At 35.5% G+C, this 13,843-nt stretch overlaps 1 protein-coding gene across 2 annotated transcripts in view; it reads right to left on the bottom strand.

Annotated features, from left to right (window-relative positions):
- The window catches only part of ANK2 (ankyrin 2), a 739,617-nt gene that overhangs the window by 570,805 nt on the left and 154,969 nt on the right, over positions 1–13,843 (bottom strand). The window lies entirely within an intron of this gene.

Below are 13,843 nucleotides of genomic sequence, written 5' to 3'. Positions count from 1 at the left end.
CGCTGAGTGGTAAAGGCATGACCCAACATGCACATACAGCCACTCAGTCAAGAGTGGCAGATTTATTACTTCCAGGCATTTAAGAATATTTCTTTCCATTAATTAGTTGATGACTAAACTAATCAAGTGGAGACTTCAGTAGCCACAAATGACAATGAATGCAGACTACATGCAGTCACTGAACAAATAACGACAACCAAAGTAAGCAGCAGCAACAACAAATCCTGGGAAAGAGGGATGGAAAACAGAGAGGAAGGAGAAAGAAGAATAAAGGTGAACAGAGCCTGAGGAACCTGTGGGACACCACCAAGCATGCCAATATACACCTTGTGGGAGTCCCAGCAGGAAAAGATAGAGATAAAAGGGCAGAGAGAATATTTGAAGAAATAATGGCAAAAAGCTTCACAAATGTAATGAAAGGCATTTTATATACATCCAAGATGCTCAACAAATGCCAAATAAGATAAACCCAAATAGATCCATACCACTGCATATTATAATCAAAGTTCAAAGGCCAAATAAAGAGAGGATTCTGAAAGCTGCAAGTGAAAAATAATTTGTCATGTACAAGGGATCTTCAATAAGACTAAGTGCCAATTTCTCAATGAAAATTATGGAAACAAAAAGGCAGCAGGACAATGTATTCAAAGTGCTGAAAGAAAAAATTGCCAAACAAAACCAAGTTTTTCCAGCAAAACTCTCTTTCAAAAATAAGAGAGGCATTAAGACATTCACAGATAAAACAAAAGCTGAGGAACTTCTTTACCACTAAATCAGCCCTACAAGAAGTGCTGAAGGGAGTTCTGCAGGTTGATAGGAAAGACCACTAGGAAATTGACTGACACCACATGAAGAAATAAAGATCTCTGGTAAACATAATTACATGGGTAAATATAAATACCAGTACTATTGTATTTTTTTTTGTTTGTAACTCCACTTTTTACTTTCTACAGGATCTAAAAGGTAAATGCATAAAATGTGATCATAAATACATTGTTTTGTACTCTTAATGTATAAATATATAATTTCTTACAAGAATTAAATAAGATAGGGTGTCAGAAGGGTATAGGAACATAGTTTATGTATGCTACAGATGTTAATTTGGTATCAAAGCAAATGAAAATGTTATGTATTTAGGATATTAAATTTAAGCCCTGTGGTAACCAAAAGGAAAATATCAGGGAACATGCAAGGTCATAGAGAAAGAAATTTGAGTACAGATTACCACGGGTGGAGGGCAGAGCAGATGGGGAGTTAATGCATAATGGATATAGGGTTTCTGTTTAGGGATATGGGAAAGTTTTAGTAATGGAATGTGATGAGGTTACCACAATTTCATGAATGTGATTAATCGCATTGAATGGAATGCTTGGGAGTGGTTGAGATGGTAAAGTTTATGTTGTATATATGTTTCCACCATTAATTAAAAAAAAAAAAAGTAACTAAAGAGGCAGTGACAATTAAAGGCAATATATGATCCTGGGTAGGATCTAACAAGGCAGGAGAAAGGCTCAAAAGGACATTATTGGGTCATATGGAAAAATTGGAATGTAGACGGTAAGCTTTATATCAATGTTAAATTTCTTGAGCTTGATAACTGCACTCAAGGTAGCTACATAAGTGAATATCCTTGTTCTTAGGAAATGTACATGCCAGTTTTAAGTGTTCAAGGGACATGACATATACTCAAGTCTTCAGAAAATGGATTGATAAATAGGTAGGTAGATAGAGAGGAAGGAAGGAAGGATGGAAGGAAGGAATGAGGGAGGGAGGGAGGGAAGAGGGAGGAGAGAGAGAGGGAGAAAGAAAGAAAGAAAGAAAGAAAGAGAGAGAGAAAGCAAGAAAGAAAAAGAAAGAAAGGGAGGGAGGGAGAGAGAAAGAAAGAAAAGAAAGGGCAAATGTGGCAAAATGTTAAAATTGGTGTATATAAATGGAAATCTGGTGGGCACAGGTATGTTGAAATGCTCTGTATGGAGTTTGTATTATTTTTGTAACTGTCCTGTAAGTTTGAAAGTATTTCAAAATAAAAGTTTATATATATTAAAAGAAACAAAAAGGCAATTAAAATGGCACACTATAAAAGAAACATTTAACACAAAAGAAAGCAAGAATGGAGGAACAAACAAAAAAAAAACCATAAAGAAAACAAATAAAGTGGCAAACATAAAACCTACCTATTAGTAATTAATTAAATATAAATGGATTAAACTCTCCAATTAAAAGGTAGTGATTGGCTGTGTGGATTAAGGAACATGATCTAACTGCATGATATCTTCAAGAGACTTATTTTATATTCAAGAAAACAAATAGTTTTAATGTAAAAGGATGCAAAAAGATGTACTATGCAAACAGTAACAAGAAGATAGCTGGTGTGGCTATAATAATATCAGACAAAATGGAATTTAAGACAAAAATTGTTATTAGAGACAAAGAAGAAAATTTTATAATGACAAACGGGTCAATCCATCAGGAAGATACGACGATTATAAAGATACATGAACCTAACAACAGACTGCCAAATTACATGAAGCAAAAACTAAAAGATTTGAAGGAATAAACAGACAAATCAACTATAATGATTGGAAATGTCAAACTCTCAAATTCAATTAAAGATAGAACAACTAGACAGAAGATCACCAGGTAAGTGGAACAACCCAACACTATTAACCAACTGGATATAACAGGCATATACAGAACAACTCACCAAACAAAAGCAGAATATACAGTCTTCTCCAGTGCACATGGAGCATTCCCCAAATAGATCATCTATTAGACCATAAAATAAGTCTCAATAATTAAAAAGGATTAAAATCATAGAAGGTATATTCTCCATATTTGGGTTGAAATTAGAAAATAATAATATAAGGAAAGAGGGGAAATAGAAAAAAAATGTGAAAATTAAACAACAGATTTCTAGCTAACCAATGGGTAACAGAAGAAATCACATAAGAAATTAGATAATGCTTTGAGATGAGTGAAAATGAAAATACAGCATACCAAAGCTTACATGATACAGAGGAAGTAGGGATCAGAGGGAAATTTACAACTGTCAATACTTGCATTTAAAAAGAACTCAAATCAATAACCTAACCTTTTACCTTAAAAAACTAGAAACAAAGAGCAAACTAAACCCAAAGCAATCAGAGAAAGGAAATAATGAAGAGTAGAGCAGAAATAAACAAAATAGAGAATACAAAAACAAACAAAAAAGCAAAGACATCACAAGAAAAGAAAACTACAGATCAATATCCCTTATAAATAGAGATGCAAAAATCCTCAATAAAATACTTGCAAACTGAATCCAACAGCAACAAGAAAAGGATTATACACCATAACCAAGTAGGATTTAACATGGTTTAAAGGTTGGTTTCACATGCAGAAATCAACTAATGTAATATACCATATCAATAGAATAAAAACAAAATGGCATGTCGTCTCAATAGACACAGAAAGGCGATGGACAGGATCCAAAACCCTTCCATGATTAAAAGAAAAAACACTAAAAAACCTAGAAGAAAAGGGAACTTCCTAAGCCTGATAAAGGGCATCTATGAACAGCTCAATTGCCAAAGCCTAAAAGCATTTCATAAGATCAAAAGCAAGAAATGGGTGTCCACTCTCATCAGTTCTATTCAGTACTGTACTGAAGGTTCCAACCAGGATGATTCGGCAAAAGAAAGAAGTAAAGCCCATCTTGATTGTAAAGGAAGAAGTAAAACTACCCTTATTTGCAGATGACATGATCATATATACAGAAAATCCTAAAGAATCCACAAAAAAACTATTAAAGCTAATAAACAAATTCAGCAAATTTGTAAGATGCAAGTCAATATACAAATACTAATTGTATTTCTATATAGTGGCAATGAACGATTCAAAAATTAAATTAATAAGCAATTGCATTTATAATAGAATAAAAAATAGTAAAACAGGAATAAATTTAATCAAAAAAGTACAGATTGTACACTAACTACAAAATATTGCTAAAAGAAATTAATGAAGACCTAAAAATAGAAAAACTTCCCATGTTCATGGACTGGAAGACTTAATATTGTTAAGATAACTACACTCCCCCAATTGATCAACAGATTCAATGTAATCCCTATCAAAATTCCAACTGCCACTTCACTGAAAATGGGCAAGCTGATCCTAAAATTCATATGAAGAACAAAACTGGAGGACTCATGCTTTCTGATTTCAAAACTTACTCTAAGACAGTGTGGAACTAGCATAAGGATGTAGATACATGGAATAAAATTTAGTGTACAGAGATAAACCCTTGTGTCTATAGTCAACTAATTTTTAATAAGGTGGCAAGAACGTTCAATGCAGGAAGGAAGAGTCTTTTTAAGAGGTAGTGCTGGGCCAGCTGGCTATCATATGCAAAAGAATAAATCTGAACCCCTACCTCAATCCATATACCTAAATTAACTCAAAATGGATCAAAGACCTAAATGTAAGAGCTAAAACTCTTACATGAAAACACAGGAATAAATCTTTGTGACCTTGGTAGAGGCAAGGGTTTCTTAGATATGACCAAATAAAAAATAGATAAATTGGACTTCATCAATATTAAAATATTTTCAGTGTCAAAGGACACTATCAAGAAAGTGAAAAGAAACCCCATACAGTAGAAGAAAATACTTGCAAATAATAAATCTGATAAAAGTCTAGTATCCAAAAAACATAAAGAACTTATACAACTCAATAATAAAAGACAAATAACCTAATGGAAAAAATGGGCAAATATTTGAATAGATATTCCTTCAAAGAAGATATAGAATGACCAATAAGTACATGAAAAGATGCTCAAGATGATTAGTCTTGAGAGAATTGAAGATGCCACTTCACAACCTCTAGAATGACTATTTAAAACACACACACACACACAATGGGAAATAAATGTTGGTGAGAATGTAGAAAAATTGGAACCCTTATCTTCACTGGTGGGAGTGTAAAATTGTGCAGCCACTGTGGAAAATGGTCTGGTAGTATCTCACAAATTAAACAGAGTTACCATATGACCTAGCAATTCCATTCCAAGGTAATACCAAAGAGAATTGAAAGCATGTTCACACAAAAACTTATTCACAAATGTTCACAGTGACATTATACATAACCCAGAAGGAAACAACTCAAATGTCCATCAACTGAGGAATGTGGGACATCCATAAAATGGGGTGCTATTATGCCAAAGAAAGGAATACATTACTGGTAGATGGCAAGATGGATGAACTTTGAAAACATGTTAAGTGAAACAAGCCAGGCCAAAGGCCACGTATTATATAATTTCATGTATATAAAATCCCCAGAAAGCATATTCATAGAGACAGAAAGAGTTTTAGTGGTCTCAGCTGCTAGGGAAGAGAAATATGGGGAGTGACTTCTAACAGATACAGAGTTATTTCTGGGGGATGATAAAAATGTTATGAAACTCAGTAGTAGTGATGGCTGCACAACTCTATGAATATACTGAACTGACATCTTAAAATGCTGAATTTTATGATATGTGGACTATACCTCAATTTTTAAAATACAGAATTTATACAAAAATAATGCAACAAAAAGAAGAGAAAAAATAGAAAAGTAAATGACAAATGGGTATTCACCACAAAATGCCACCAAAGAAAAGACAAAGATTGAAATCAAACAAAGCAAAAAAAATAAGAAGGCAAAGTAGAAAGACAAGGGCTTAGGGAAGATAAGGAAATATTTTAAGAGGACATGAAACATTAGCTGGTAGAGCACAAGAAAAAAAAGTAGAAGAAAAAAATTAAAAGACCCCAAAAAAGGAAATCATTATGAAGACAGAAAGAATTGCCTTACAGATAAAGTAGTGTCTTTTAGAGTATATTAATGCAGAGCTGAAAAATCCAGCATTAAATGAATCTAGGAAATAGTTAGGCCTATAGAAATACAATTAAGTTTTTTTAATGTATGAAAAGTGAATTTGAAGTAATTACAGAAACTTAGATTTTTCTACAATTGATATTAAAAGTTTTGATACAAGGAAGTAACTATTCTGACACAGACCAAGAATAATAGAACACCACAAAAGGTTATCTGCAGACAATATAGAATTGTGAGGAAAAAGGAAAAAAATCTAAGACCATGACAGAGTTTTCCTTTAGTCATAATTCATTTATTAAAAAAAAATCAAATTTAACATCAGAAACACCATATAATGCTAACATTTCTTAAAATAGTAACACAAGAAGAAATATAGAAAAAGTTTACAGTATTGTTAGAAATGATACCTCATGAGTGGGTGGATGATGAGTGAATTTTATTATCTTTGTTTTGCTTCTGTTAATCATTTTGTTCTGTTAATCTGTTTTATCATTTCTTCTGTAATGACCAAGTCTCATACTAAAAGAAATAAAAAGAATAATGTTGCATATTGATCTTTGTTAATGCAAATATAGCTATGTTTCAGGTACCTGAAGAGTATGCAACTTCATATCAATCTTATTCCACAGTGTGAGTGCAGCGCTTAATCTTTTTATTACCAACATATAATCTCACATATAGGATTCCCTCAGGTTTGTGGACTAAGAGTTTACCTGGGCCTCTACCAGATTCTGATGTTCCCTCCTTGCAGCTGAATAAGCAGCTGTATCATACTTCCTTAAGGATTTCTCCTATGTTTTACAGGAGATGGAGGAACATAAATTAAAGCCACAAAATGGATGCCCCATAACTATCTTAACTGGTTTAAGACGAACATTATCATTGTGAGCTTCTGGAGTCGTGAGGTTGGTATAAACCAAAATACACTGCAAATACAGTAACACAGCTTTCAGCAAGTTCCCTGAGAAAATGAAAACTATGGTTAACTTATTTACTGCAACTTATTTATTAAACTTATTTTTTAAAATCTATACATTAAATTTCATGATCCACTATACTGCTTTTGGGAAACAGATTTATAATTGACAGCAAATGAAATACCAGTACCATCAGGTAGTTGGATTATGGTCATCATAATCCACACAGGAAACATGTCTTAGCTGGTATCATTTCTAAGGTTAATGAATCCCTAGTTTCTACCCATCAGAGTCACTCGAACCAAGGTGCCATCAGCACAGCACTTTGTTGCTTTTATACAATATCAAAACACAGTGTGAGTTAATCACTTCTGACCATGTAAAAAATTTTTTAGAAGTTTAAAATTCGTTACCATTCAATAAAAATGTTACTGAGCCTTCCCAAAACATCATAACGTCATAGTGATAGGAGAAGGTACTGAGAATCAGTGGTGTACCTGGTTAAGGAATATCTTGATCCCACCTGGCATATGGTAGGCCTCAAAATCTCTTTGTTGACTAGTAAATGAATGAACTATATCCTTAACCAGAACCCTTCTTTCTGCTCTTCCCTATTATCTTGAATCTGTTTTCTTCCCTCTGTAAATAATTTTTGTCTCTTCTGCATAATACTCTACCTAATTCTTGGTCCTTCTTCTTAGCATCTCTATATTTAGACATTTTTTCCTGATTGTATGTATTCTCACCGAAAGTAAGGATCTTGGGGATCCCTGGCTATACTGTTGTTCTAGTTTGCTAAAGCTGCCATTATGCAAAATACCAGAAATGGATAGGCTTTTATAAAGGGGATTTATTTGGTTACTAGTTTACAGTTCCAAGGCCATAAAAATGTCCAAACTAAAGCATCAATAAGAGGATACCTTCACTGAAGAAAGGCTGATGGTGTCTGGAAACACTTCTGATGGCTAGGAAGGCATGTGGCAGGTTTCTGCTGGTCCTTTACACCTGGATTGTATTTCAAAATGGCTTTCTCCAAAATGTCTCCGGGCTTCTGTCTCTCTTAGCTTCTCTCTCTCAGCTTCTGTGCATTCTTGCTTGTTCTCCCAGAATGTTTCTGTCTAATCCTTGAGGGGTCTTCTCTTATCTTCTCTGGAGCAAACTCTGGGCTTCACCTTTTAGCTTAGCATCTCCAAATGTCTTTCTGTCTGCATCTCCAAGTGTATGGGTCTGTGTTGGCTCTTAGGTTCTCCTGGGGGCAAACTCTGGTTTACATATCTTAGCTTCTCTCCAAAATGTCTCTCAGCATCTCTGAGCTCCTTGTTTCTGTGAGTTCTCCCAAAGGACTCCAGTGAACTAATCAAAACCCACTCTGAATGGGTGGTATCACATGTCCATGGAAATAATTTAATCAAAGGTCTCACCCATAGTTGGGTGAGTCACATTTCCATGGAAACACTCAATGAAAAGGTTCCACCCAAGAAGACTGGACTAAAAGATCATAACTCTTCTGGGGTCCATAACAGTTTCAAACCAGCCCAACTGTCTTTTTTCTTTTATTAATTATTTTAATAATGGTATTTTATAATTTCATTTTTGACCTTCTCTCAATTGTAAATATTTCATCATTTTCTTTATAATACACAAATCAGAGTTGACAAGTTTATAACCATCAACACATCAAGAAAAAGTAAATTAAGATACTCTACAGTTAGATGTTTTTCCCAAAGTTAGGAAAGGTGAAAAATAAGATTTTGTAATTTTTAAGATAATACTGAAAGTTCTGACTATTGAATTTATAGCTTTACATAAAATTATTATTAGAAATTGATTTTTTAATTTAAGAGAAATACATGCTCACTAAATTTTTTTAAATAAGGTATAATTGAAAGAAAAAAAAAACTTTAAATAGCCAATATCTACTCTACCCACACAAACATACTTTCATGTATTTGTTCCTCCTAGCCTTTATCTCGACCAAAAGACTATTTCATATTTCCATACTGATTATATAGAAAGCAGTACCTCTTAAAATCATTTTCCCCTCAGCATGTTTACGGGGGAGGGGGGAGGTGACTTCCTACCCCTTTATTCTAGAAAAAGCTTAAACATAGATTAGAATAAATTATGAAATAGCAAAACAGTAAATAAATTGCAAATACTTATTCCAGCACTAAGAGTGCACAACGTGATATTTTATGTATTAAGACTTTTATAGGAAAATAAGGAAAATACAAACCCTGGAATTCTCTGAATCCTCTAGAGTAAATGGTTTTCATTTAATTTTTTATTCATAGGAAAAACATTTATCTCATGCCTTAAAAATGCTTTCTGAATCAAATGCATAAAACAATTGCAAAGTAAAACTGAATTAATCCAACAATACAATTATAAACCGTAAGATCTGCACATTTGAGCATTTGATTGACTAATTTTATTACCATCTAATTTGAAGAGAAATAATCCTTCTCAATGTATTTAGACGCAAACCAGGGTCTAAGAACATTTTTTCCCACTAGTTTTGTTTCTGCGCTTGTATTAAAATCCCATAAAAACAACCGGGACTCTGGAATACAGCTGCCCTTGTTAGCATTCCAAAAATTAAGGCTCTGATCTGCCTTGGCCAGGCACACTCCAGAAATAATGAAACCCAGCTTTCACATGGAAGATTAACATGTTTAAAAGAGTAGCTTAGAATTGTTCCCATTAGACAAGCCATCTATACTTTATCAAATCAAAGGGGAAATAATTAGACACCGAAAACTAATGAAATAAATCTACTTTAGGAAAGACATAGTTCCTCAAATCAGTCAAACACCACTGTATTAAAACTCTTTGTTGCTATTTTTGAAATCGAATGCTCAGCTGGAAGTGATGATGATGGCTAACTTTTACTGGGTTGTTAGTACATGTCAGATATTTTCTTTACTTCCTTAAATCTTTGCAACCAAGCTATGAGTACCGTTATCGTCACCATTTTCAGAAGAGGAAACTGAGGACGAGAGGTTAAATAACTTGCCCCAGTTGCTCAGTAAGTGGAACCATCTGATCTGAAGCAAGGAGCCAAGATATGAGCCTAGTGCCAACCTCTTGAAGTTTTTACAGAATAAGGAAAAATTTTCTTATTAGTGTTTCTACAGGTAGTGTAAATCAGTCTTTCTCATCCGTTTATTTGCTTGTTTGTTTGTTCATTTGTTTTCAACAAAGAAGAATCAGCTCAATTCATGCTTATGATAAAATATTGACAACCTGAAAGAGCCACATTTAAAAGCCTGATAACACACTGTCAGGTCCCTTGGGGTATAACAATGTCATTAAATTTCATTTAATCCTCTCAATAACTCTATACAACACATTATATATCAGCTCCAGTAACTCAAGTACCTTGCTGCAAAGCAAATAACTACTTAGTTGCACAACCAAGATTTTGTACAGCTGAGACTGAAACATATTTACTTCATTTACTTCAGAGTCCATATTCTTTAAAAGTATTACCAGGCCTGCAGTAAAGAAGATATTAAGACAACCGTCAATAAATCAGAGGGATCACATGTTCAGCTTGCGTCTCAATCTAAATCCTAGATTTAGGATTTAGAAACAAAACAGCCTTGAGAAGAGTCCTGTATTCCTCAGAAATGGACTCACAAGTTGCAAATTCCATAGAGCCCCAACCCAAGAAGAAGTCCATAGGGAATTTCAAACTCCTTTGCTTTCCCTAGTAAGATAGAAATCCAAGAGCTTGAGTGTAGCCCAGCTAATTAGGTCTTTGTCAAACAATAGCTCTTTTCTTTAAAGCTGTGGCTTCTCACCCAGATGAGAAAAAGCAATTTGAGTTCAAGACTTTCATTTAACTGGTTTGCACCCTCGCTGGGACCTCCTGGGCTCCTCCTGCATATCCCTACATCAGAGTATAGTGACAATTCTTTGCCTCCCAGCAAAGCACAGTCTTGTAAGATTTATGCATGGCTTTCATGTTCATCCACTGAATTAAATCTAAAAGCTTTGCTCCTTTTAGCTTCAAACCACCTTCCCTGAGGAAAGCATAGCTTTGGAAACTTCTGCATGTCAAAGGAAGTTTGTTTACCATTAGAAAAGTCCAGTGAAATTAACAGTGAAGTACTTCTTTTGTACCCTTTGGCAGCTCCTATGGCAGGATGGGGGGTTGCAAATCACAATAGCCCCAGTCTCCCAAACTTGAAAAGCAATACTCAAATCCAAAAACTAATAACTGTAAAATCTTTTATTTTAAAACATAAATTTTTTATATACTCCACTGGTACTATTAAACCGATCTAATTTAGCAAGTATTGCCTTATTTTGTAAAATTATGGTGACACAGTTTTAGACCTAAAGATACTAGTAATCATTTTTTCCAATTGCCTCATTTTTCCAGATACTTCAACTAAGGCCAGAGGGTTCAAGTGTCTCTTCCACATAGTAGTAGGGTGGGTCTAGGACTCAGATCTTCTCAGTTATTTTCTAAGTATTCAAACAAAAACTGTGAGGGGTGGGGAGCGGAGAGAAAGAGAGAGGAAGGAAGGAAGAAGGGGAGGAAGGAAGGAAAACCATTTAATTTAAAACTTAGGTCATGTGAAATGTTAAATCTGACTCTAAAAGACTGTATGGATGAGAAAGTAACCAGGAAAGGAAGTACAGTAAATGGCACTTAATCAAATAAATGTTTTATTCTCTGATTGGTAGGACACTAACAATGAAACATTCACATGGATCCTCCTTTCACTAGAGCTATGTTCCCCACAGGCTGGTTCAGATTTGCTGGTTTGTTCCACCCAAATGATGAAACAACACCCCCTTATTTTGTAGAGAATGGCTGCTCTCTTATTGGCAGAGCAGCAATCAGCCAGGGTCTTCACATCTGTTAGGGAGCAAACAAGCATCAAGAAAACCAAGAAGAAAACTTTTAGCAAGCAACTAAAACCTCATCTTTTTATTATATCCCTATGTGCAAGCCCTCTTAGCAATCCAATTTGAAACCAGCCAGGTGAGAGGGAGACCTAGAAAGGGGTCGTGGCCAGGATAGGGGAGCCACAGGTAAGTAGCAAGGTGGCTGTTCCCATAGCAGATGTACTTGCTCCTCAAAAGAGACTTTTATTAAAGAGACTTCAGGGGGCAGAAAAAAATTCTCAGGCTTCCAGCCATGCAAACTGACAGCAATTAAGAGACAATGGAAGGTAAAAGCTTAGGCCTCGAGATAGCTGTGCTCCTATTAGTGCTTCAGATGGCTGGAGCCTTCCTGCACACTAAGGAGGAGCCTGCTACGGCTGTGTACCTGGGTAGGGTATATATCTCAACTGAGTCTACTGTCTTTATCCGTTCCCAAATCCAGAGGAGGTTTTGGAGCAAGGCATAGAATACCAGGGGCTAAAAGGACATTGTACTTTAATGTAAATAGTGGAACTATTAATCGTAATTATCTTACATAAAGCTATAATTCTTTGGTATCAGAGAGTGTAGCCAAGGAAAAAGCTAAGTTCTTTCTTCCGCTTTGCCCAGTAACTATTTATGTCTGCCCTTGGCCATATTTCCAGTAATTTACTTTAAAATACTTCAGCAGTGGCAGTGTGATGTTGTGACTAATGTTGTGAGACTTTTAATCTACACCCTGGAGGCAATTAAATTACACTGGAAGCACCCTAGAGGGGAATCCATACATCCACCACTCTAGGCGGGGCTTGTTACCATTTGACAAACTCTCATCCAGAGTTCAAACTCCCAGGGTCTCTTGGATAAACACTTCAGGCATCCCCATCTGAATCTGTGTTAGAGGGGTCATTAATTAGTGCGAGGGGTCTTAGATAGACTGTATCACAGGTGAAATGAGTGGTGTTCACGCAATGGGGACTGGCTGGAATTCTGGATGGACAGTCTGCCCTGCCTCAATGAACCTTTCATACATTGGTGGTTGCAGGAATGCATGAAGGACAGAGCAGAGACCAGAACTTGCATTCCAGGTTATAGGACTGCTTTCATGCTCGCTCACTATTAGATATAGCTTCACGGGGCACAATTTGGCCTGAGACTTGCTTTTCTAGTATCACATCTCATGGTAATGAGGTTCTGAGTGGAATAGAAGACAGCCCTCATTCACCTCTTACACTCAACTGAGGCTATTTACATGCACCAGAAATAGCCTGAGAACTTTCCTATTTTCTTAAATACAATCCTTCCAGCCCTTTGTTTTTTCTTTTGTTTTGGGGTCTTGTCAACTTATGTATCAAAGCTTCTGCTGCTGCTATTAACCAGAACTCACCTCTGTGAGGAAAAAGTATATTTACCAAGTATTTTGCTGCCAGGCTGGTAATTGACTGAAAATACTTAAATATAAACATGTGATGTGTGTGTGAATTAATTTTTAATCTACACTTTAGAAGTGATTAATTAGCATTTGTAGTACATAATTATGAATCAATACTCCAGAAGTGGTTTCTTAGGTACTTCAAAAAAAAAATTTTTTTTTTTTTTTTTTGAGATCTACATCAGAAGGTTTGTTAATTAGCACAAGAGAGATCCAAAATAATTTTTCCTTGTGAAATGAATGGAGAGTGACTTCGGTCGCCCTGTCTTTGCATGAACGAAGCACTTGAGGCCTAGATTTCCCTTAGTCCTGGGTCACTCTACTTCTCCGTTTGGCTGGTCCTGCCATCAGAATGTCACTTTGTCTGCCTTGGAGTGAGGTTTTCTAGGAAAGTTCTGGTCAGAGTGCCTGAGGGCAGAGATTAGGACCAACCCCTGGAACAAATTGTTTGGCCCTTTTGGCATTCTTGTAGGTATAGCTGAATTTGGTCTGAGACTTGCTTTCATTGTAACAGATTTTATGGGAGGGACCCATGGACCCCACACCTTGAACCATCAAAGGGTACTGCAAGTACTTTCCCAAAGAACCTGACAATTGTGTGCAACCAAAAGGGGAAAAAAATGATTACCTACCTACAACATGGAAAAGAGAAACTTTCAAAGGAGAAGATAGAGTTAAATATTCTCTAAGTGATCTTTGTCTTTAAAGATGTTACTTACAGCCATAGTGACAGGCAGGATCATCTTACCAAGCTCGGTCTCCT

This window comes from Choloepus didactylus, chromosome 3 (assembly GCF_015220235.1).
Source record: "Choloepus didactylus isolate mChoDid1 chromosome 3, mChoDid1.pri, whole genome shotgun sequence".
NCBI lineage: Eukaryota > Metazoa > Chordata > Mammalia > Pilosa > Megalonychidae > Choloepus > Choloepus didactylus.
Note: the sequence above shows the minus strand (reverse complement) of the source record. Positions and strands in the feature narration are given on the sequence as shown.